The 24981-nt window shown below is 36.1% G+C and overlaps 1 protein-coding gene across 1 annotated transcript in view; it reads left to right on the plus strand.

Moving 5' to 3' along the window:
- ADAMTS6 (ADAM metallopeptidase with thrombospondin type 1 motif 6) overlaps positions 1 to 24981 on the plus strand; it is a 236695-nt gene that overhangs the window by 64289 nt on the left and 147425 nt on the right. The window lies entirely within an intron of this gene.

The following is a 24981-nucleotide window of genomic DNA, read 5'->3' on the forward strand; positions in this document are numbered from 1 at the left end:
GTATTATTTCCCATGGATGATCAATTATTTTGATTTCAATGGAAGTTAAGCAGAATTTCTCTCTGTATTGAGCAAGCAAAACCTCTTTTTGTTTTATTTATTTTTTTATAAAATTCTTTATTGTTTAAAGTATTACATAAGTCTCCGTTTTCCCCCATCGACCTTTCCCCGGCCACCCCCACCCCCCCAGCACATGCCCTCACTCCCCCTACTGTCTGTGTCCATTGGTTATGCTCATATGCATGCATATAAGTCCTTTGGTTGATCTCTTACCCCCTTCCCCCCCCCCCACCTTTTTAAAAGATAGGAGTACATGTAGGTGAGAAGAGATGCAGATCTTGAACAGTCTAGCAAGAACTACAAACTGGTAAGGTGGTCTGATCTGAGCAGCTTATCTACAGTATCAAAATAAGTCAGGATTCCACATTTAGGAACTTACTAATAGCCAGGGAGCAAGAGACCTTTAATGACGGTGCTAGCAGGCTAAGTTTCCAGACTTCAGGGGCACACCATTGTTCTCTGAGTGTGATCCCCCAGAGTTGTGCAACATGGCAGTACCCCGGGAGATATTAAGAACACTAAAAGAGCGCGGTTATTCAGTGAAGAAGCTCTGAAGACTGAGGCCTTTTATTCTGGCTAACTCTGATAATCAGTAAGTCTCTTTCCCAGACAGAATCTTTTGGTCTTAAAAGGCTGAGGTCAACTCTCACAGCTGCAGTTTCTCCAGGGATAAATAGTCCTTGTACGGAGCCAAAAGCCTTTCACATCAATATTTGAAGAGAGAGAACCATATCCTTTAGTCAAATTGAAGATTATTTATGCCCCTTCCAAACACAGAGAGTTTGGTTTCTTAGATGGTGAACTGTGTTTGGCAAGGCGACAGGCATTCAGTACACCAGAGTCCTGGTCACATCTTCATGTACTTTCTACACGTCAGCTTTGCTAAGTTCATAATAGATAGTAGAGGTTGCTCTCTGTTGGCTCTTAGAACTTTAAGTTATGACTTAGATCAAATTGAAATATTTTGGGATGATTTTGAAATGATTCATAGATAGGTACAAGCTTTTCATGATGTTAACATTTCTATTTGACATAAAATCATTTTCTCAATAGTAGATGATTTATTTTGACTTGAAATTATAAATCCCAAAGATAATTTTCTTAATGTGAACACTGTGTTGTTTGGCAGATAGTTTTCCCTGAAGATTATTTAAAAGTCTCTTACCCTTAATTGAATATGTTACACAGCCTAGAAGTCCACTAAGTTAATGCTTCCAAAAACTGTTTTCATTTAGTGGATTATGTATAACCCCCTTTTAGATTTGATGAAAGGAGTCAATAATAGTAAAATAAGCTCAAATGCATTTCCAAGATGTTCAAACACTCAGTGCCAAAGAGAGGAATAAGTATTGGTCTGAAATGAATTAAAAATAATCTTGCCAGAAACTATCATTTTTTGGGGTGAAAGATAAGGATTTTAAATATTGATGTTTAAGCTAAAATTTTCTTTAACTTTGCTAATGCTAACTTTAAAATTTCTCAAAATTGTGTTATTTGCAGTCTAGGCATAAGGGAAATATATATATATTTTTAGCACAAAAGTGGTTGAAGCTCTAGTTACAACCTGTTGGCCATAGATTAAGCCATCTTAGTGTTTCACCATATTGACTTAAAAGTAAGAAAATAGAAAAACCAGCATTTGAAGGCGTTTCTGTTGAAATTGTATCAGTAACATACTATAGTATTCTTCCCACCCAAAAGATGGATAATTAGGTATTTTATTTACATGAGAATTAAAATATCATATCCATGTATTAGTATGTATTCACAGAAGTAGAGCACAATAAATTACCTATTATAAGCATTACTTTCTATATAACTTAATATATGATTAATCAGAAGCCCTGATAGGCTCTTGCATTGTCTTGAATACATCTTTATAAATTCCATCTGTTATATAATACCATGGAAAAATGCTAGTTGTTGTTTTAATCATCATCTGATGATGTGGTTTACTGATTTTAAAGAGAGAGAGGGAGGGAGGGAGAGAGGGAGAGACAGAGAGAGAGACAGAGAGAGAGAGAGAGAGAGAGAGAGGGAGAGGAAGAGGAGAAAAACATTGATTGGTTGCCTCCTGTACATGCTCTCACCAGGGACAGAAAATACAACCAGGCATGTGCCCTGATCTGGAATCAAACCGGCAACATTTCAGTGCACAGGATGACACTCCAGTCAACGGAGTCACACTGGCCAGGGCGAACGTTAATTGTTTTAATTTTACCTTCTGTATTTTAGATAAGCAGGGTTTGTTACATATTGCTTCTATATTCTCTGATTCCAAATATTCAGAAACCAATTGCTTTTATTCAGTGATTTATGAGTTTCCTTTTTAAAAAAGTTCTCTACTGAAATAGGATAGCTCAATTTGGTTTTAAAATTACATTTATGAATGACTTCTCTCCTGAAGTAAAAATTGTAGACTGAGTTCTGTTTGTCTCTCCCTTCACTGAATGCAGAAATCTCTCCTGAAGTCAATAAAAGATTAGCAAGAGAGAAGAAAATTATGATTGAAAGAATTGAGCTCAGTAATTCCTGTTATTATAACTTTCATCTGAAAGAATGAAGTACTCTCTTTAAGCTCTGTTTCCCATTGTTGAATTCATATAATAAATATCTATAGAATATGATTTTAAGCAGTGTGTTTACTTAGCTAGATTTGATTTTTTTAGGAAATAGTCTCAGAAAAGTACCTACTTAGCCTTAGATAATTATTTTTAGAGGACTAATAATATTTATGATAGAATTTTCTCTGGGTAAAAAAGCAAAAATGAAGTTATTTGATTAACTTTGATTGTTTATTAAGCTCATTAAATACTCTTCTGTTTATGTGCATATTTTATCTGGCTTTCTTGGCAATGCTGTGAAGTTGAGGAGGCCAGTATGGGAAGATTATGGCACAGTGAAATGGCCTGTCAAAGGGAATGTAACTAGTTGCTGGTAGTGTCGGGACTAGAACTCAGACCTCCTGACAGGCAAGTTTCATGTTTCTTCAGCCAACCACATCTCTCATTTTATAACCTATTGATTATTATGCAGCCAAAGTTTTTTAAATTAAAAAAAAATTGATTTGAGAGAGAGGAAGGGAGAGGGAGAGGGAGAGAGAGAGAGAGAAACATCAATGATGAGAGATCATCATTGATTGGCTGCTGCCTACCCTCCTGCCCCCTTCCTGGGATTGAGCTCACAACCTGGGCATGTGCACTGACCAGGAATTGAACCGTGACCTCCTGCTTCATAGTTTGATACTCAACCACTAAGCCACGCTGACCGGGCTGCAGCCAAAGTTTTAACATGATAAAAATGAGTTCTTTCAAAAATCTACCAGAAAGATTCCTTCAGGCACACTACCCCTAGTTCATACAAAACAGTTGTTTAGAGTGACAAATACAGAATTACCATGGTAAAAATCATTCTCACTCAAAAAGATAGAGCATGGAAGTAAGGTGATGCATTGGGTTAAGGCACCAATCTCTAGCCCAACCGACTTAGATCTTTATCCTGGCATGAATTTGGTGGTACCTCCTAGTCCCTCATGGATTTTTTCCACATCAGACAAAACCACTGGATGGTTTTGTGCAGTCTGGCAGGATTGTTAGTTGCAGTGGTGTAGAGATGGAAACAATTTGGGAGTTTGTAGGTTGAAACTGAGGTGCCTGGTTCTATGAAGTGGTATTGGTACTGAACTTTGAGTACCAAACTTACGTATATATTTAAAACAGTTTTCTTTTAAGGTGGATGGTAGAGGTGGCTATTTGAGTGTCTTTGGAATACTGAGACATTCAGCATAATTGTACATCTTATAAAGAGGAATGTTGGAGCAGGATGGGTTGTAAATTCACTGCAAATTTAGAATCCAAACAAAACTCACTTCATGTTTGTATAAACTATTTTAAGCCATCTTGTTCTTACTAAATTTTTTCTTTCTAGCCTGTAGTTTTTGTTTTTAATGCCAGCTTCCACTATTTCTCGATGAGATTCGTATTTTATGGGCCTCCTGAATCACTTCTAGATGGTCCCATAATAGATTGATGCCACTGTACTTGGTTAAATACATTATACTCTTTATTTGCAAATCGTTATTGAGGATCCATAGAATTAACTAAGTTCTTAGGAGAGCCTACATGGTAGAGAGATGATAAAATCAACACTTTCTAAAAGCCCAATTTAGAGCATAGTATAAGGCATTAAAAAAGTGAGACATTTTATAAAAGAGATAAAGCGTTAAGGGTATATTTTAGCAACTTCTGTAAATGAAATAGATAAATTTGGAGTTGCTTCAAGAACATACTTTCTTCTCTGAACTATCACAACATTCACCATTTTTCTTAGGTCTCTGGATTAAAGGACTAGGTCATAGTGCTTTGTAATGGCAAACTCTTAATGTGTGAATGAAATAAGAACGCTTTTGAATTACAAATATAATATTGCCTTAAAATTCACAATTTCATTAATTTTTTACAAATTCTTATTACCCAATTGCTTCCCAAATAATTACAACACATGCAGTCATTTATACATAGTTTTAAGTGCAATACATTTTATTAATGATGCTTTTATTATTTGTTTGACCCTCATCTTCTTCTTTACCTTCACTCCTTCACATCCCACAGCAAACTCTATGCCAAAACCAGTTCGCAGATGCCAGTCTGCACTAGAGGCTATTTTCTTTAAGAATGTTATCACTCCTGAAAAATATGTGGTATCTTCATTTAAAATAAAAAGCTAAATAAAAGTGAATTGAGATATGGAAGGAAAGCAGAGGTGGAAAGCCGAACACCTTCAATGTTCATTCTCCAAAACACACAATTTTAACATATCCTAAAACTTCAGGGAGCAGCTGCAACAATATTTAGTTGGAACTTAAAATCCCTAATAAATTCCACTTTCCCAGCAAGATAGAGTTTGAACAAAGTGATAAATGTTCCTATGGTGTCCATTGGCTTGAATTAATTTGAAGAGACATACGCAGAGGGGATCTTTGGCAGCGATGAAAACGCATATAAACAAAAGATATTAAATGCTGAACAAGAAGAGGTGCAAAATATTTTCTCAAAAACAAGAACTGAAAAGCATGGCTCTTTGGGGCTAGCCAGCTGCTGTCTGGATCCTGGGAGGTGGGGTCCTGTTGTTTGGCTCCTCCTTCCATATCACGTGTCTTCCATTCTTATGGAATATGCTTTTGAGATGAACAAAGGGGAGAGGCATAGCAGTTTTCATCTGATCAGATTGTGGAGTCATAAGTGTTACACCACAACCGCTAACGGGAGGCAGGCAGTTCTCCTGTTTGACGAGACCAGGGCTCCTTCTTTTGAGGATAGCTAGTTAGTAAGAGACCTACAAAAATGTTTTATTTTCAAGATAAAATATTTGTAACTGATAATATTTTAGTGGGTTATTATTAGATACATCTGTGTCTTCATCTAATATTTTTGTGATTCCTTGTATTTTTCTGATTGTCAAGCTTGCAAAATAACTATATTGATGACTTGAATGCATGAAATACATTGACAAAACCTGAAATGGTGTAAATTTTTAATCACTTAAGTGTAAGCTAAAAATATACCTACTAAAAGGAAGAGCCCTGGTATAAAAAAAAATCTCCTAATATGAATGATTTTTTCGCATCCGTTTACTGTATGAATGTGTGTGTTCTTATGTTATAGCAGGAGTGAGGAATGAACAATGAAATTAGGAGGTGGAAGGAAGCAATTTAAAAAATAAACAATTAAGAAATATAATCCAATGTTATGACAGCAATTATGCATTCTAGACATATTTTCTGAAATAATGTCATACCTGAAGAGGGCATTATTAATTTTACTAAACACGTTCTTAGTCCTATTATAATACTAACCCAAACTCTAAAAATTTAATTAAAATGATGCTGATAATATTAATGGAATTAAAATAGACCCCTGGCCAAACTTTAGAGAAGGTGTTTGATTTCTCTTGTTTACTCTTTGTTTTACCATTTCCCCTGGGTAGAGTAAAACCCAATTCTATTTATTCAAGGTGGCTTTGTGTTTTATCTGAAAGTGGTCACTGTTTTGAAACTTAAGTGGCTAAGAGCCATGACAGCTGAAGATGGATTTGGAGAAGGAATTTGATTTGAGTGAGAAAAAGACTGTCTTTACTTTGGTCAAACTTTTTTTTTTCTTGGTTCAGTAATACCAGATGTGGGTCTCACAGTTCAATTTTCTTTTTGCCATAATGATTCCTTGGTGAGAGTACAATCATGTCTAAAAAAAGTCTCCACCTTGGATTATTGCCTTGCCTTTGTACAGTTTTAACATATTATTGTCATCACATTTTAAAAGTATTCACACAATGATTCATTTTCACATTTTTCTCATGTTGATATTCACATCAATTATGATGAGTTTGTGACAGAACATCACCACATCACATTGCTACACACCCTTGGATTATGATGAATCCACAAGAATGGCCATCAGAATTTTTGCTCAGAAAAATTTTTAGTCTTGGAAGCAATGTAAATGGCAAGGAACGAGAGGAAAAAATTAGAAGATATACTAGATTTGGCCAACAAACAGCAAGAACACTTTGGGGATTTCAAATTTGATTTATAACTATTCTTTTAAAAAGTTGACTACTTTTACAGTGCTCATAAGACTAAAAGAATAGTGTTTTTGGAAGAAAGGTTGGGGACTCTTTAAATTGGCAGATGGGGAAAATTTACCAGCCAAATAGGCCTTCATACTTGCCGCAAAACCTTTCCTGACACTTCATTTATCCTAACTACATTAGGCTAATAACTTCTTAGTTAGCAACCTCCAAGGAGAGCCTTGTTGAACATTCTGAATAAACTGTGAGGCAGTTCCCAGCTTGCGATTAGTTATGTTATAATTCTGCAAATACCATCTTTCAGTGTCTGCTTTGTGACTTTAATTAAGTGGGAATCTACAGAAAGTAGGATATTGTTAATTGCTTCATAATCTTTAGTAAAAGAGTTATTGTTATTTTTAAGTTATGCAGTTTACTGATGTGCAATCTGGAATTTGCAATTAAGTTTTAATAAAGAGATGAAAGAAAAGGATGTTGCTAGTATTATGAAACATAATTGCAAAAGACCAATTCCCATTAACTACTGGGTGGGGTTAATCTACTCAGTTCACCAATATTTATTCACATTAACAAAAGCAATAATAATTAAAATATTGATAACATTTTATTAAAAATTGTGTTAATATGTACAGTATATATGATGTACCCAAGTTTAACCACAATTTTAGGAGCTGTAGCTACTATTATTCCCCCCATTTTAAAGCTGAGAAAACAGGTTATACAAGTAGGTGAGGGTGGGATGATTCTAGAACTAGAATCAGTGCCAGAACCTTGTTAAGAAGGATACAGAAGTAGTAGAAATCATTGCCTCTGCTTTCATTAGGCTTACAAACTAGTTGGAAAGATAAAATTAAATAGAAAAAGGAACAGTGAAAAATTATAGAGTAATATGTAATTAATTAATAGTTTAGGTGCAGCTGGAGCTCAAAGAGATCTACAGAAGAGTCAGCAGAAAATGCTTCCTGGATGAGGTGAATCTTGCATTAGTCATATTTGTATAGAAAGATGTACAAGAGATAAAGGGCAAGAAAATTAGAACATGTTTGGAAGAGGTTATTAACATTGCATTTGAAACTAGTCCAAAAGGACAGTGAGATTATATATGTATTAGTCGTATGTAGCATAAAATTTCTGAATTATCTTACAGAGATAAAACATTTTTATTAAAATTTAGAATATTTTTTATATATTTTCTGGTATATTATAGATGCTCAAAAGAATTTTGATAGAATGTCTGACATACATAATAAATAGTAAACTAGTTGTAAATAAATTAGTTGAATAAAATTAAATATTTAGTGGCTTAATATTCCCTATTAGGTTTTCCCAAAGAAGTAAATTTACATTATTTAATTACTTAATACTTTTAACATTTAAGAATCGAATGAAAGAAAAGGTTTAAATACTCTTCTATAGAGATTTTGAGTTACTTTGCACATATTTTTGCTCTAATATTTATAGTATTGAAATTCACATTATTCAGATCTATCATAGGGAAACTAACTCCCTTTAGAAGAGCCAAAGATATAGAAACCTTATGTATCTTGTTCACTGTTGTATTCACCGAACCTAGAGCAGTACCCAGCGCATGGTAGATTCTCATTAGTTATCTGCTTAATAAATGAATAAATACGCACAAAGATGAAATTTGAGTAACATCACAGTTTTTAATCTAACACAATTTAAGCATTTTACAAATGTTAATTATTGGCAAATATCATAGTGTTTTTGTTTTTTTTAAAATCTTAATCCGAGGATATTTTTCCATTGATTTTTAGAGAGAATGGAAGGGAGAGGGAAAGGCAGAGAGAAATATTGATGTGAGAGAAACACATCGATTGGTTACCCCAGGACCTTTTGGTCTGCAGGCCAACACTCTATCCACTGAGCCAAACCGGCTATGGACATATCATAGTCATTTTATTTAACTAGTAACTAAAGAATAATGAGAGTTCATGTTTACACAGTGCTCCATAGTGATTCAAACACTGGGGACAAGAATCTTCAGATTTCCTCCCTTTCAAAAGTAAAAGTTTTCGCCGAAACTGGTTTGGCTCAGTGGATAGAGCGTCGGCCTGCGGACTGAAGGGTCCCGGGTTCGATTCCGGTCAAGGGCATGTACCTTGGTTGCGGGCACATCCCCAGTGGGAGGTGTGCAGGAGGCAGCTGATCGATGTTTCTCTCTCATTGATGTTTCTAGCTCTCTATCCCTCTCCCTTCCTCTCTGTAAAATATAAATAAAAAAATATATTAAAAAAAAAAAAGTAAAAGTTTTCATTTTGTTACCTTCAACAAATGATAAGGGCAATACACTATTTTTCAAACCTGGTGGATTAGAATCCCACTTACTAACCGTATGGTTTTAGGTAAGTTATTTAACTTCTGTAAATCTCAGTTTACTCAAGCATAGAATGAAAATAATACCTTTTTGGTTCTTACACCATGATGGTTGTTGTGAGGTCTAAGTGGGAAAATTTCTATGGGGACCATTAACATTTTATACAAATGTCATGTATTTTAAGCCATCTCTTTAATACAAGCAATGTTTTAGGCCACTACATGCATTGTAGATAACAATATAATGGTAAGCCTGTTATTACTATGGCACTGATTATGGAATGCAGATATATACTAATAAGATAAGTTTCAATCATTCATTTGAAGATTTAGGGAAAAATCCTCAGGTTGCAATAAGACTTGCATGTTTGGGAAAGTAGGTCATTGTGGTCAGTTCATGATGATTGAGAAGGAACATAGTACTGGAGAGATAGGCAAGGCCAGATCATTTAGAGTCTTTCAGGCTATGAGAAGTAGTTTGGATTTTTCGTGAAAAATCCAAACTACTTATTATCACTAAGATTATTTGAAAGACAGCATTCTTCAACTGACGATAACAATGTTACCCTACTTTTTAATTGGAAGTGGAGTCAAGATAAGAGATCCTAAGTTTCCAGGGGCAAGGCGGGGCAGGTTGGGGGTGGGTGGAGCTGAGAGGATACAGGAGTGGTGGGGCAGTGAGAGATCAACCAAAGGACTTGTATGCATGCATATAAGCATAACCCATCAACGCAGTCACTAGGGGAGTGAGGGCATGTGCTGGGGGTGGGGGTGGGAATGAGCAGGGAGAGGTCAATGGGGGAAAAGGGATTCATATGTAATACTTGAAACAATAAAGAATTAAAAAAAAAAGATGAGTCTTCTACATAAAAGCAATTGCTGCTATTTTCTCCCTGGCACTAATTTCTTTTGATCTCTTTCTTTACAGTTCATAAATTGGACTCTGATTTAAAACTGTCCTTTTGAAGAACCATAGACATATTAAGCATACACATTTTATGTATTCAGTTTACAAATTGGCCTCTCAGTTAAAACTGATTGGTGTTTTTGAAGTATATTAAACATACACATGTTATGTATTCCAAAAAACAATATTGCAGTGAACTTGAACTTTTAAAATTTCTCTATAAATGCCTCTCAAAGTTTGACTGCTGGACTAGAAGCCTGTGCATTAACTGGAAAGTTATTAGAAATACAAATTATTGGACCCTGCTGCAGACCTGCTGAATCAGAAGCTGTGGGGTTTGAGTTAAGCAATCCGTTTTAACAAGTCCTCTGGGTAATTCTGATGCAGGCTAAAATTGGAGAACCATTGTATTATATATATTCTGCTCCAAGTTAAGGATGTCCCAGTATAATTTCTATAGAAACATAGGTAGTTATTAAATATATGTACTGCTTTTTCATTTCCAATGTTACTATTATTAGCATATAATGATATCCTGTTTTCCATGATGTCCCATGTAATAAAAATATCAACTATAAAAAAAAGAGAGATCCTAAGTTTCATATATACACAAATGGATTATAAGAGAATAGCAATTATATATAGTGTACCTGGAAACTCCTGTACATTTTTAAACTAAGAAAAACCATTAATAGCTTCCTATGATTATTGAATACTCTGCCTTATATTAATAGTTATTTATATTGTTGTCATCTAATCTATTCCAAATTTCTTTTGGCCATGGATTGTGTTTTTTGTTTTTTTTTTTAGAATATATTTTATTGATTTTTTACAGAGAGGAAGGAAGAGGGATAGAGTCAGAAACATCGATGAGAGAGAAACATCGACCGGCTGCCTCCCGCACACCCCCCACCGGGGATGCGCCCGCAACCAAGTTACGTGCCCTTGACCGGAATCGAACCTGGGACCCCTCAGTCCGCAGGCTGACGCTCTATCCACTGAGCCAAACCGGTTTTGGCCATGGATTGTGTTTTAATCAACCTTGCATAGAACAGGATTTTTTTTTAAACCCCAAAATAATATATTATTAGGGTAATAAGCAACAGTCTCTTTCCCCATCCCTTCCCTGATGCTATTTCTTGGAATTCATCTCTATTTCTAAATAATATGGTTTTATGACAATTTTTTGATTTGTCCATTTTAGACACTCTCTTTTATTTGCTTCTTTTTTGGATAATAATTTCACTGATTTAAACCACTGACTATATGCCCATCTTTCTAATATATTTAATCATTTTCAATTCCCCTTTTGGATACCATTAAACAATAGAACTTTGTTTCTTGTTTTGTGACTTATAAACATCTTTTGCTTCTACACTTTGTAGAGAGTGATATTAGACCTCACTAGATATTTTTAAAAGCTAGCTGGAACAGTTTTGTTCATGGGGAGCATAGAACACCATGATTACTTTTTTCTCCATGGCAGTTAAGTTCTGATCCTTGTCTTCCATCTCTTAAGCGCATTTACTCTTGAACTATGTATGATCTATAATTCACATCTGTGTGATAGCAATAGATGACTTGATAGATTTTGTCTGGTTATATATACTTCCATGTTAGTAATGTTTAAATATCTAGTTCCCACACAGTGGAAACCAGGTCAGTTTTAACTTCTTGGTATTTTATCTGGCATAGCTCCACATATTATTAAAATGCTTTTTTTGATATTCATTAGTAAACTTACTCAAATAAATCTTTTTGGTTATTAACAGAATAGAAGACCTAGTAGAGCAAGGTAACCCAAATAGTTATAATATACTGTGATCCTCCAAGCTTTTCATAGTTTTCTGCAAAGAAAACTGGTCAATATATTGGAGAATTTTTAATCTAGCTCTTTGAGACTATGAAGTTTTGGAAGCATTTTGGTTATTCATACCTTATACCTTCTAGTCCTTGAGATTTTTCATGTTGGGCTGGGACCTGAAAGTGATGGAGCAAATTTAGCAAGGCCTCCACAATCATAATCATGCCTTTTCAGAGGGTAATGAATTCTGGCACTCAGTTTTTTTAGAACACTTAAACCCTTCTTATAGACATGTAATGACTAAGTGTTCTAATATTCTTAATAAATTATTGGCAATTGGAATGGGAGAAAAATATGATAAGAGGCATCGATGCCTTATATCACATTGTTATTATTAATCCTTGTCCTAGGATTTGTTTATTGATTTTATTTATTTATTATTTTAGCGAGGAAGGTAGAGAGAGAGAGAGAGAGAGAGAGAGAGAGAGAGGAGCATCAATGTGAGAGAGGAACATCTATTGATAGCCTCCTGTCGCACCCTGACCAGAGATCTAACACTCAATCTAGGTTGTGCCCTGACCAGTAATCGAACCCACAGTCCTTTGGCGTACAGGATAATGCCCCAACCAACTGAGCTATACCATATAGGGCTCACCTTATTATTATTATTTTTTTAAAAAAATGTTTTTATTGATTTTAGAGAGAGAGGAAGGGAGACGGAAAGATAGAAACATCAATGATGAGAGAGAATCATTGATCCACTGCCTCCTGCATGCCTTCTACTGGGGATCGAGTCTGCAACCTGGGCATATGCCCTGTCCATGAATTGAACCATGACCTCCTGGTTCATAGGTTGACGTTCAACCACTGAGCCAAACCAGCCAGGCTCACTTTATTTTTGTTAGACTAAAATAATTTTGCAAATGGAATATTGGGTAGAAAATAGGATAATGAAATATGTATAGTAGGGGACAAATATAATGCAGTATGGTTAGAGAGGAAAAAATAGCAAAAATCCAAAAAATGAGTAACTGACTATGTTTAAGTAAAGTTGGAAATCCCCTTAGCAGTAAGGGAATAATAAGATTAGTATGAGTTAACAATGCACTGTTGTGGTTAAAGCAAACACAGCACAAGGTCACATAAATGAGAATCAAGAATGTAGGAAACTTGATAATTTTCTCATTGTACTTGCCACTGGTCAGAGCCTTACGAAAGCATTGTTTTGAGTTCTGGGCTCCACCACTAAGAAGGACATGGTGAACTTGGAGAAAGTTCAGAGGAGGACCACAAAGATGATTAAAGGGTTGAAAAAGAAACCTAAATGAAAAAATGTTAAGTAGTAGAGATTATTATTATTATTCTAGAGAAGAGAAGAGGTATTTAATTTATGCATAAAGGATGGAGACCAGATGTTCTTAATCTTCACTGAATGTCAAACAAAAAGTAATCAACTTAACCTGTAGCATGAAAGATTTAGATTAGATATAAGAAAATTTTACACTTAGAATGTTAGAATAAGTGACTATGAGACATGTGAAGTCTTTTGTAACACTATAGATCCTGTTGATAACATCAAACTACTCAAAAGGCATTTGAGGCATTTATCACTTTAGTAGCTCATTAGGTACTAAAGAATTAAAAAATTCTTTTCTGAGAATTTTTAACAGTGAAAATTTTTAACAGAATTTTTAACTGAGAAAAATTAACAGTTGATCAATGAATTCTGACTATGATCAGTCCTATGGAGATGTGTCTAGTTGACTTGATAGAGGTAATGTATTTGGAGTTATAGTCAATTCTGTTAATAAGACACTATAGTGTGATGTTCCATTAAATCAGAAGAAGAGTCAGTATGACCTCTCTCTCCACTTTCTCTTAGTTAGACCATGCTGTAGAAGACAATTGAGAGCTGTTGCTTGTTCATTGATTTGGTGGTAAATATCCATAAAAAAGAGAAATGATTATGTTGTAGTTTAAATGTATTATTTTAAGATTTTAGCTTTACATATATATCTACAAATGATAAAATTGTGTGGTGGTGTTTTCTCTAACAGTAGTTTTTTGTGTGCATTTTAAAAATGCAAAAATGCAGTCAGAATTTCAAAATCAATGTTCTTAAGTAGTTTGTCTGACCATAAATAAAAATTATTCATCTTTGCAAATCAACTACCAACATACTGCCTAACAAAGCCATAGCATTGGTTGCTTGTGGCTAGGTTTAAAAGACCTATATGCTAACAATAGAAAAATTCTTCTCCTTGTTGAGCAATGCCCTACATGTATATTATGCTTTTCCTTTAAATAGCTTCTTTGGTTTTGAGGTTTTTGAGCAAGAAGACAAAATAAGCTGTGTATTTTATTTGAAGGCAAAGAGCTGTTGTGGTCTGCATGTTCTGTAAAACTAAAAAGATGCTATAATAAAAATTTAGAAAAAAAATTTTAGGTGTGGTAAAGTTACTTCTATAAATTGTCCTTTTATTATAAATAATATAAAAAGACAAAAAAAAGACAAACAATTTTTCACGTTTATAAAGCATTTCCATTACATGTTGATGTTAAATATAATTTACACTAAACATAATACTAGAGAAAGTTATTCTTTTTATAGGGGAGCAATTTGTTTTTTAGGCAACAAACAAACAATTATTTTATTTCTTAGAAAATCAACTATTTTTATTAAAAAATTGTATGTATCTTTGTTCTAGGTGCTGTAATTGTTGTAAATATTAAAAATACATGGTTTGTTATTTACTCCCTAAAGGAGACATATATCTCTCAGGTTGGCATTGATTAATTAGGTGAATTTAATGTACTCTAGAACCTGGCCCTTACCTTGGAGATTTCAAAACCTGATTTTTGTCAGCATGCACATCTATTTTAAAAGATATACTTAAAATTAACCAAACTCTTGAAACTGATAATAAGAAATAAAAATGTCCCACTCATTGTTTATTTACAATGAAAAATATAGCTGACAATGGACTAGAGTATACAAGTTAGCATAATCAGCACTTTTCTTCCCTGTAGCTAAACTACATGAAAAACTTAATCATAATCTGAAGACTATTTAATAATTTTATAATGAGAAATATTAGTTCCCCAGGGATCAGAAACCCATTTAAACTCATAGTCATTGTTTTTTGTCATTGCTTTCCTCCTCCTCCACTTCCTCCTCTACTTCATCCTCTTCTTCATCTTCTTCTTCTTGTGATAGTCAGGTGTTATTATATTCCCTAAATACTGATAATGGTTTTTGGGAAGAAAATGAGGTTTATGTAAGTAATTGTGATATAAAACAATGTGAAACACATGGATGAGGTATTTGATCTGAGCTTAAGTGATATCTAAACTTTCACAATAGAAATGGGAGGAGGATAGTTCATGTTCAAGGCATGGACACAGGGAAGATCAAGATATTTTTAGAGAGTGGTGAGTATTTAGTAAAATTTGGCTAGGGTAGAGAATATATCTAAGGAGAAGTAAACTAGATTTTTGAGGGGGTCTTGAACTCCAACCAAACATGTTTAGGCTTTTGGGACAGTTGCAATTTTGGGTGAGAGAATAGAATGAGCAGAGCTCTGCTTTAGGAATAATTAGCTCTCCATAATATACAGTTGGTAAAGGCTATTTGCATTAATCTCAACAAGAGATACTTAGGATATATATTAGGAAGTTGTAAGTAGGGTTGAAATTAAGAGGATGAATGTATCTATACTGAGAAAAATTACTCATTTCATGTGAAAGAACAAAGGAAAAGGAGAATACAAAAATAACTCTAAAATGACCAAAGTTCAGTTCAATTAATTGTACTCCAGTGGTGTAAAAGTGTGAAAACATTTTCTCTTTTTGGTAATGCCCGATGAAAACTTTACTGATCTTAGAAAAGTTTCTAAGCTTCTTAAGATGAGGGGTTATGTTAGCCTTGTTTATGTTTTTCCTTATGCCAACACATGATAAGCTTTCAGTAAATATTTGCTGAGAAACTGGTTTAATTTTTAAATCCATGGATAAGAATGAATCTGCTAGTATATAAATTTTGCATGAAACCAGCATATTTCATTATCTGCGTAACAAGGCAATCCTATATTAAATCTACCTTTAAATAATTTTTGCTTTCCTGACAGACAGGAACTTCAATTATCTAACTGAGTTTTGATGCTTTTAAAATAGCTTTCTTACTATTGTTGACAGGTATTGGGAAATGGGTTTATGGAAGCATAAATGGCTAGAACATTTTTAGAGTGAATTCATTCTATAGACACTGAACACCTACTGTGCTCCAGGCATTGTACTGGGTCCTGGGATACAGGAGTGTACAAAATAGACCAGTCCCTAATGTCAAATAATTTGCAATCTAGTGGGAAAGACACATACATGAAATTACCAGTCTGATAAGAGCTATGAAGGGAAATTTTAGGGAGCTCAACAAGTATTTATTAGGGGAACCTCATCTAGTCAGGGAAGACTTCTTTGAGAAAGTGCATTGACCAGTGCAAAGAGTAGTATGTAACCTAGCAAAGAGAGTGGAGTTGGTAGAAAAGTGTTCCAGATGGATGGAATAGCAAGGTCAAAGTTCATGAGATGAGAGGAAACGTGGTATGTTCAGGAATTGAAAGAAGGCAAATATGGCTTGAGTTTGCAGAGAGGGAACAGAGGTGGACTTAAGGCTAGACAAGTGGGCCGGGTGAGATCCCCACAATATGAATGATAATCTTTAAATTGTTTCAGGACACCAGACATCAAATCTGTCAGCATGTTGATCTTGGACTTCCTAGCCTCCTTAACTATGAGAAATAGATGTTTGTGGTTTGAGCCAACCAACCTATGGTATGTTGTTATAGAATCCCAAGCTGACTAATTCAGCAATTGGTACTGAGGAGTGGGGTAACAAGTACTGCTGTAACAAGTACCTAAAAATGGGAAGTTTTGAAACTTGATAAGGAGTAGAGGCTGGAAGAATTTCGAAATGCATTCTAGAAGGAAGCCACTATTGCTATGAAGGTACTTTCTATGACGGTATATTCTGGCTGGCCTGGCATAGCTCAATGGTTGAGCATCGACCTATGAACCAGGAAGTCATGGTTTGATTCCCGGTCAGGGCATGTGCCCGGGTTGCGGGCTCGATCCCCAGTGTGGACGTGCAGGAGGCAGCTGATCAGTGATTCTCTCTCATCATTGATGTTTCCACCTCTCTCTCCCTCTTCCTTCCTCTCTGAAATCAATAAAAAAAAATGTATATATTTTTTTAAAAAGCAATTCTGGTGAGAGCTCAGAGAGAAAAGAGGAGAGCTGTAGAGAAAGCTTCCATCTTTGTATAGAATACACAAGTAATCGTGAACAAAATGTTGGTAGAAATATGGGTGATAAAGGTCAGATTGGTGATGTCTCAGTTAGAAACTAGAAATATGTTTTTTGTATAATGGAGAAAAAGTGGTTCTTATTAACTGGAAAAGAACTTGGCTCAATTATGCCCATGTTCTAATGTTTTGTGGAAGGTTGAACTTGTGAGCGATGAAATTGGATATTGAGCTGAGGAGATTCCTAAGCAAAGTGTTGGTTCTTCCTGACTGCTTATAGTAAAGTGTGAAAAGAAGAAATGTATTGAAAGAGAGAATGTTGAGCAAAAAGAACTGGAACTTAAAGATTTGGAAAATCTCACCTTGCTTATATTGCAAAAAATGAGGAAGTACGTTGGAAGAGAATACTAAGGGTGTGGCTGGCTGACTGTATTTGATAAGGAGATCAGTGTGGGTATGAACTGTAGAAATAATCAGCCACCTGAACAGAGCCATCCATAGAGATGGAATTATACCAGGAGAAACACAGCCAACTGGGACTAGAGGAGAGAAAATAGGAGGGAATAAAGGAAGGCTGTGAACATACATTACACTTTCAAAAAGAAGAAAGTAGGACCCCAAAGGCAATTCAGAGATCATCAGGGCTACTACTCTCACCACAGGCCCAGAGTGTGTGTCCGTGAAGACAAGTCCTCCTCCACCTTGGAGAGCCATGTGGGCAGCATGCTGCCAAGCTGAAGGAGTGGGCCACCCCACAAAGTCATGTGGTGATGCTGCTACCTCAGTCGGTCCAGAGGGCAGAGCATCAACCAAAGAGGATTATTCTAGAGCAGGGGTGGGCAAACTTTTTGACTCGAGGGCCACAATGGGTTCTTAAACTGGACCGGAGGGCCGGAACAAAAGCATGGATGGAGTGTTTGTGTGAACTAATATAAATTCAAAGTAAAGGAGCGGAGGGGAGAGCAAGAGAACCGGATAGAATAGCCGGATCCGGCCCGCAGGCCGTAGTTTGCCCACGGCTGTTCTAGAGTCTTAAGATCTAGTGGAATTTGTTATGCTAGGTTTTGGATTTACTTGGGACCAATCACCTCTTTCTTTCTTTTGATTTCTTCTCTTTGGAATGAGATGTCCATCCTGTGTTTGTCCCACCATTGTATTTTGGAAGTACATAGCTTTTCTGATTTTACGGGTTCACTGATAAAAAGGAATTTTGCCTCAGAATGAACTAGAGTCTCACCCATATCTGATTTAGATAATACTTAGAGGAGACTCTCGACTTCAGAGTTAATTCTGGAATGAGTGAAGACTTCTGTGGGTTGAGTTAAGTTTATTGGGATGAGTTAAGGTTGTTGGGATGGAATTAATGTATTTTGTATGCAAGAAGTACGTGGATTTGGGGTGGGGACAGCTAGGAAGCGGGCTCTCGCATATATTGGGCTAAAATAATTTTTTCTGTATTATTTTATTACAATTATTTTTATAACTGAAGTAAGTTTCATAATTCCGGTGCCTCAGTGCATGTAAAAAAGAAAAGCAGAAAATTGCTGTGTCAACATCACTTGGCTTTTACCACTACCTCTAAGAGTACAAATGAGACAGCACAGTACCTAGGACATTCTGTTTGGAAGTAAGTCTGTGACTCACTGTTAAACAATGAGTCTCAAAGTTTAGATTTTGATTCATTCCATTTTAAAACTAAATCACTGAAAGGAATGATTCTTTGTAATGACTGTTTCTCTTACATAAGAATGGAATGTAGTTTTTGGAAAAGGTTTTAAGAAACCATCCAGGTATTTCATCATTGTAAGGTAGTGCTATATTTTGCAGACCTTAAAATGGAATTTAATTATACGTTTTGGTCAGTTTCTTTTGTTAGTCATGCCTAACCAAAAATGATTAGGAAATTAGAGTTGAAAGTACAGCAGAAAAGTGTACCAGTGCTATAGTAACAGATATTCAACCAATCTCTGTGGTTTTGATCTTAGTCAGCCAGTTCTACATTATGAATTAAGGGTAAGGGAATGACATTGTGTGCAGTCATCTCATCCAAAAGCAGAACCCTGATTTCCTTTAGGCACCTATCTTTGCGTGGATTGCCTAAGATCATGTTTCTTAGTTCTTTTTTTATCTGCCCGGAGGCCTTTATTATTCTTTCATATAGAGGAAACAAAACAAGTACCATAGTGATAGGGTGTTTTTCTATCAAAATTCAGAAAGCAGAGAACCTTTTAAAATTATATTTTAACTTTCTATCACTTCTTAGGACTCCACTGTACTTTGTAGCCAGGCCTAATTTTCAGAGCTCCTGCTATATCTGAGTTGGTCAAGATTTTTTAGAGATTGATTTGCTTCCAGGGTGCGGAGAGTGGGCAGAAAAAAAAAAAAAAAAGAATTCTGTCACTCTTTATTTGTCATCTGGCACCAGGATCCTCCAAATCAATGAGTGGACACACAAGGCAATCTTGGAGCTTTACCTAAGTGTGCAGCCTACATAATTTGGTGGATCCTTGTCTGATTCATGCAGAATGGGGGCATGCCTCTAAAATCTTTGGCCAGTCTGAAAACCACTAATTTCTTCCTTTAACGAAAAACACATTTTCAATATTTATTAAACATTCATTAGTCTGATTATTAATTTATTTTGTGTGTGTGTTGATAGTCAGAGGCAGGCATAGCTAAAACACGTTCTGACTAAATATTAGTTATATAGAAATGTATGCAATAGAATAAAAACCATTATATTCTCCCTACTCTCCCACCTCTTTATTAGGTACCCACCATAATTCTCCCAGACTTTTATCTGAATACAAATTTATATATACACTCATATAAATATACTTACACATTTTTTTCTTTTTTTTGTTTTTTATTTTATTTTATTTTTAAATAAATCTTTATTGTTCAGATTATTACAGGTGTTCCTCTTTTTTTCCCCCATAGCTCCCCTCCACCTGATTCCCCACCCCACCCCATGCCCTTACCCCCCGCCACTGTCTTCATCCATAGGTGTAAGCTTTTTGTCCAGTCTCTTCCCGCACCCCTCACACCCCCTCCCCCCTGAGAATTGTCAGACCACTCCCTTTCTATGTCCCTGATTCTATTATATTCTCCAGTCCATTCTGTTCTTCAGATTTTTTATTCACTTGATTTTTAGATTCACTTGTTGGTAGGTATGTATTTGATGTCATTTTGTTGTTCATAATTTTTATCTTTACCTTTTTCTTCTTCTTCCTCTTCTTTAAGAATACCTTTCAGCATTTCATATAATACTGGTTTGGTGGTGATGAACTCCTTTAGCTTTTTCTTATCTGTGAAGCTCTTTATCTGACCTTCAACTCTGAATGATAGCTTTGCTGGGTAGAGTAATCTTGGTGGTAGGTTCTTGCTGTTCATCACTTTGAATATTTCTTGCCACTCCCTTCTGGCCTGCATAGTTTCTGCCGAGAAATCAGCTGACAGTCGTATGGGTGCTCCCTGTAGGTAACTAACCGTTTTTCTCTTGCTGCTTTCAAGATTCTCTCTTTGTCTTTTGCCCTTGGCATTTTAATTATGATGTGTCTTGGTGTGGTCCTCTTTGGATTCCTCTTGTATGGGGTTCTGTGTGCGTCCTGAACTTGTAAGTCTATTTCTTTCACCAGGTAGGGAAAGTTTTCTGTCATTATTTCTTCTAATAGGTTTTCAATATTTTGCTCTCTCTCTTCTTCTGGCACCCCAAAAATTCAGATGTTGGTACGCTTAAAGTTGTCCCAGAGGCTCTTTACATTATCTTCATGTTTTTGGATTTTTTCTTTTTGTTTTTCTGGTTGGGTGTTTTTTGTTTCCTCATATTTCAGACCTTTGGTTTGATTCTTGGGGTACGTTGATCTACAGTTGAGTTTCTGTATATTCTTTATTTCAGACAGTGTATGCTTACTTTCTGACTGGTCCTTTTCCATTTTTTTGGCATTCTCATTAAGGTCCTTGAAGGTCTCACTAAGCTCCTTGGAGGTCTCATCAAGTTTCTCGGCGGTTTTTAGAAGATTCTTGAGTAACCTTATAAATGTGGTTCTGAACTCTATGTCGTCCATTAGTTTGCTTTCCTCCATTTCTCTCATTCGTGACATGTTTCTTTGTCTCCGCATTTTGTTGCTTCCTTGTGTTGATGGAGTGGTTTTGTGTGGTAGGTGACCTATAGGGGCCAGTAGCTCAGCCTCCCCAATCACCTGAGGTGGACGCCTTTGGTACACCCCTTTGTGGGCTGAGTGCAAAGTCTTGGTGTAGTTAAGCCTTGATTGCTGTTGGTACACTGGGAGGAATTGACCTCCAGGCCAATTGGCTGTGAGGACCCGCTGTGTCTATAATGGAAGAACTGCTGCGCTGGAGACACGCTTATGGTGCAGGACTTGTTTCAGTGGGGCTTTGGTGCTCACTGAGTCTGCCTCTTGAATGTGTCACTTATGGATGTGAGGAGTTGAAATCTGGTGTCTCACACTGACCACTAGGTACACTGGCTTCTGGATCTCCAATGGGGTGCAGGTCAGCTACTGTCTGAGGCCACCCAGCAGGAGCTACAGCAAGAACTACAGTTTTCTCCTCTTTGCTTGGGGTTTGGAGGTTTTGGAGCTGTCTGACCCGGGCTGCAAGTTTGCTAGGTTAAGCTGCAATAGGGCAGGCCATTCATATGCTAAAGCCGCTGCTTGGAGCTTGGGTGGGTTCATAGATCGTGCAGGGCGGGGTCTCAGGGCGTGACTAGGCTAGGGCGTGGCAAACAGCAATGGCTGCCAGTAAGCCGGCTCTGTGTCTCCAACCGTGTCCCCGCGTCCCGCGCCCCAGCACAGTAAACAATTACTCCTGCGCGCAGCCCTTCCTGCAAGCCACCCTCACTTTCCGACCCCACGGCAGACAGTCCAGCTTCTCCCCGTAGGAGTTTGGGTCCCCCGCGTCTCCCCAGAAACTGGAGTTCAGAGTAATCCGGAGCTTGTCTCCCTTTGGGTTGAAAACAGCAGCGCTCCCAGTCACCCGTCGCCAGCCCGATTCCCGCGCCTCTGTACCTCAGCTTTTCAGTGCTTGTGCACCCCTCAATGCTGTTTGCTCTTTCCTTCTAGTTGTAGAACTTCCACTCAGCCAGCTTTCCCGTGGTTCTGGGTGATAGACGTTTTGTCTTTTAGTTGTAGTTTTGAAATTGTTGTGCGAGGCAGCAGTTTAGGTGTTTACCTACGCCGCCATCTTGGATCTCCTCTCCACATTTTTTTTTCTTATTTGCAAACTATTTTCTAAGTTTTTGCCGGTAGAAAAACACAAATCTGGTTTGGCATTCAAGGTACGTATTAATTTGTCCCGCCAGCACCAACTCTCTCAATTCATTTTCTGATAATTGACTCTGTACAGTCAATGTTTCAGCCTCTTTAGACTTCTCATAGTTCCCTGCATACACCTTACCCTTTCCAGACTCCGCTACTTCGATTATTCCCTTCTCTGCATGGGTATGATACCTTTCCTTTTTTATTTTATCTAAGTCTTAAAAATCTGTGTTATGTCCTAAATGAATCTATTTACTAGTTTGCTATTGTGTAACCATTCCTTTCTCTGTATTTCCATAGCATTTTGTATATAACCTGACTATAACAATAATCATCATTATTGTTATAGTCAGGTTATACTAATGAGTATTGATGAGTATCATCAATACTAATGAGTATTGACTCTGTTGTGTGTAAGTTTAACTTTTTTAACATTTATTTAATCATCTTTCCACAGTATTTTGTAACTCACCTGCTTATATGTCTTTTCCCAAATAGAACACAACTAACTTACTTATCCATCTATGTGTAGGCTCTAGTATATGGCACTAAACCTGGGCATATGATAGGTGCTCAGCAAAACCACGTATGAACGAATGAATGTAAAACGTGTTGCTGTTCGGTGCTTAGTGTTAAAGGTAATGCATAGAAAGCAATAATTGCTCTCTCTGAATATAGAATACAGAAGGATACAGTGTGAATTGAATTGAATGCAAAAGCCAAAAAGGGATGGCATGGCTTTTCCCTATAGAATATCCTGTAGAGAATTCTGCAAGTACATCAGAGGATTGGGGAAAACTGAGGAAAATGCAAATAGAATTACCTTTGTCTAAGATACGTTAGTCTGCATTATTTGTTGATGGCTTTAGCCTTTACGCAGGTATTTTGGCCAGTCATGACAGAATGAAATAATATTCATCAGAAGTGTAACATAAAAGGTGTAGGCAGCATAAGCGCAATAAGAGGAGGTGAGAAAAGACTGCTATGAGGTGCAAATATAAGTTGTATTTGTCTGTGATCTTCAAACATTTTGCTTTATTTGACTCCTAAAATAATTTTGAAAAATGATGTACCACTTTGCACATTATAAAGTTGGTATCTAAAAATACTTATTTAATCATAAGCTTACGTAGCTACAGAGACTAGTTAAAAACATATGATATGATGTATATGTACTTTAAATAATTGTTGTCACAACTTTGGAGTTGCCTATTTCATTGAGTCATAAAAAATGTTCACCATGTAATCTAATTGCCTACGTCAGTCCTCATTGCCAAACTACTTAGGTAAGTCAGACTTATTATCTGTCAATAACAAGCCTGGCTTTATTTTTTAGTTCAAATGAATATGCTAAACCACTCCATGACAATGTCACCTCTGAATTCTAATTGTGGGAGGGATATATAGACTGGCTTATAAGCAATCAGACAGACAGGTATAAAGATATAGAGTCTTGCCAGGATGAAATAAGCATTGCACCCTTCAATTTTCTTGCTTTGTAAGAGATTATGCCCCAGGATCCATGAATTCTTGAATTATTCTTTTGCATCATGCTCCAGAGACTTGTACACCCAGGAGCAATATACCATAATAAGGATTGGGATGGATGAGAGGTATGCTTTTTTTTTTTTTTTTTTGGTAAAGTAGAATCAGGGCAAAAGACGAAAGGTTAATTGATGGCTTACACGTGCATTCTCAGGCAGTTCAGTTTTAGGGAAAGCACACGTGGAAGCTGAGGATTTGGAAACGGGTTCTGCTTAAACATTTTTATCTGCATTTCCCTTTATGAAACGTCTTTGTTTACATTTTCTTGAAGACTGCTGGTATGGGTTGTGTCTATGTAACATCATAGGCATTTACACAGTATGATCGTAAGATACATTGATTTTGACATCAGATTATACTTTCTGGTGCTTTGCTAAATACAAGTGCCCTCTCTATATCTTGCACTCAAGAGTGTACCAGATACTACAACCTATTGGTTTACCAGTTACAAGAGAAGAGAGACGATAAGTGTGTGAATGGTCAAAATAGAAAAGTTATACAAAATCAAATGTAAGGAGACATTTGTAGAGTTTGAACAAGATGAAGATGAAGAGGTGACTAAGGGATTAATTACTAACCCGTTCCCCCAGTAATGTGGACTAACCATTATATACAATAAATGAGAACTTTTTACAACATGGATTTTCCTGCAGTTTGTGGAATTTTATTTTTTAACTAAAAAGCTTTGTACTTCTAGACTAAAACATAGGCAAATAAAATATTCAGTCTTTTAAAATTTAGTTTTTATTCTCACTTTAGAAACATGTATTTTATTTTAAAAATAAGTTTGTAAGAATATTTTTAAAATGCTTAAAAATAAATGTTTACATCAATATTGATTTAGCATTCTAAATGTAACCTTTTAAAAATATGCAACGTTACTTTATGAACGACATCATTTGTATTGCGTTATAATGCAACACAGCATCAGAATAAGTCTGAGCAACATTAGGAAAGCTTCCTAGTGAGCTATTTATTTAACTGTTTATAAAACCTCTTAAAATATTTGCATTTTAGCCACGCAAAATTGCTGGCATACAACAAGGAAAACTATGCGGTATCAATTTTATTTCCATTGCTTTATTGCTCTGGTTTTTATTTAATTCAATAAGAACCCCTGTTCAAGTTGAATGAACACCAAATGGTGCTTGAAGCTCAGAAGTA

The sequence above is a fragment of the Plecotus auritus genome (genome assembly GCF_963455305.1).
Source record: "Plecotus auritus genome assembly, chromosome: 7".
NCBI lineage: Eukaryota > Metazoa > Chordata > Mammalia > Chiroptera > Vespertilionidae > Plecotus > Plecotus auritus.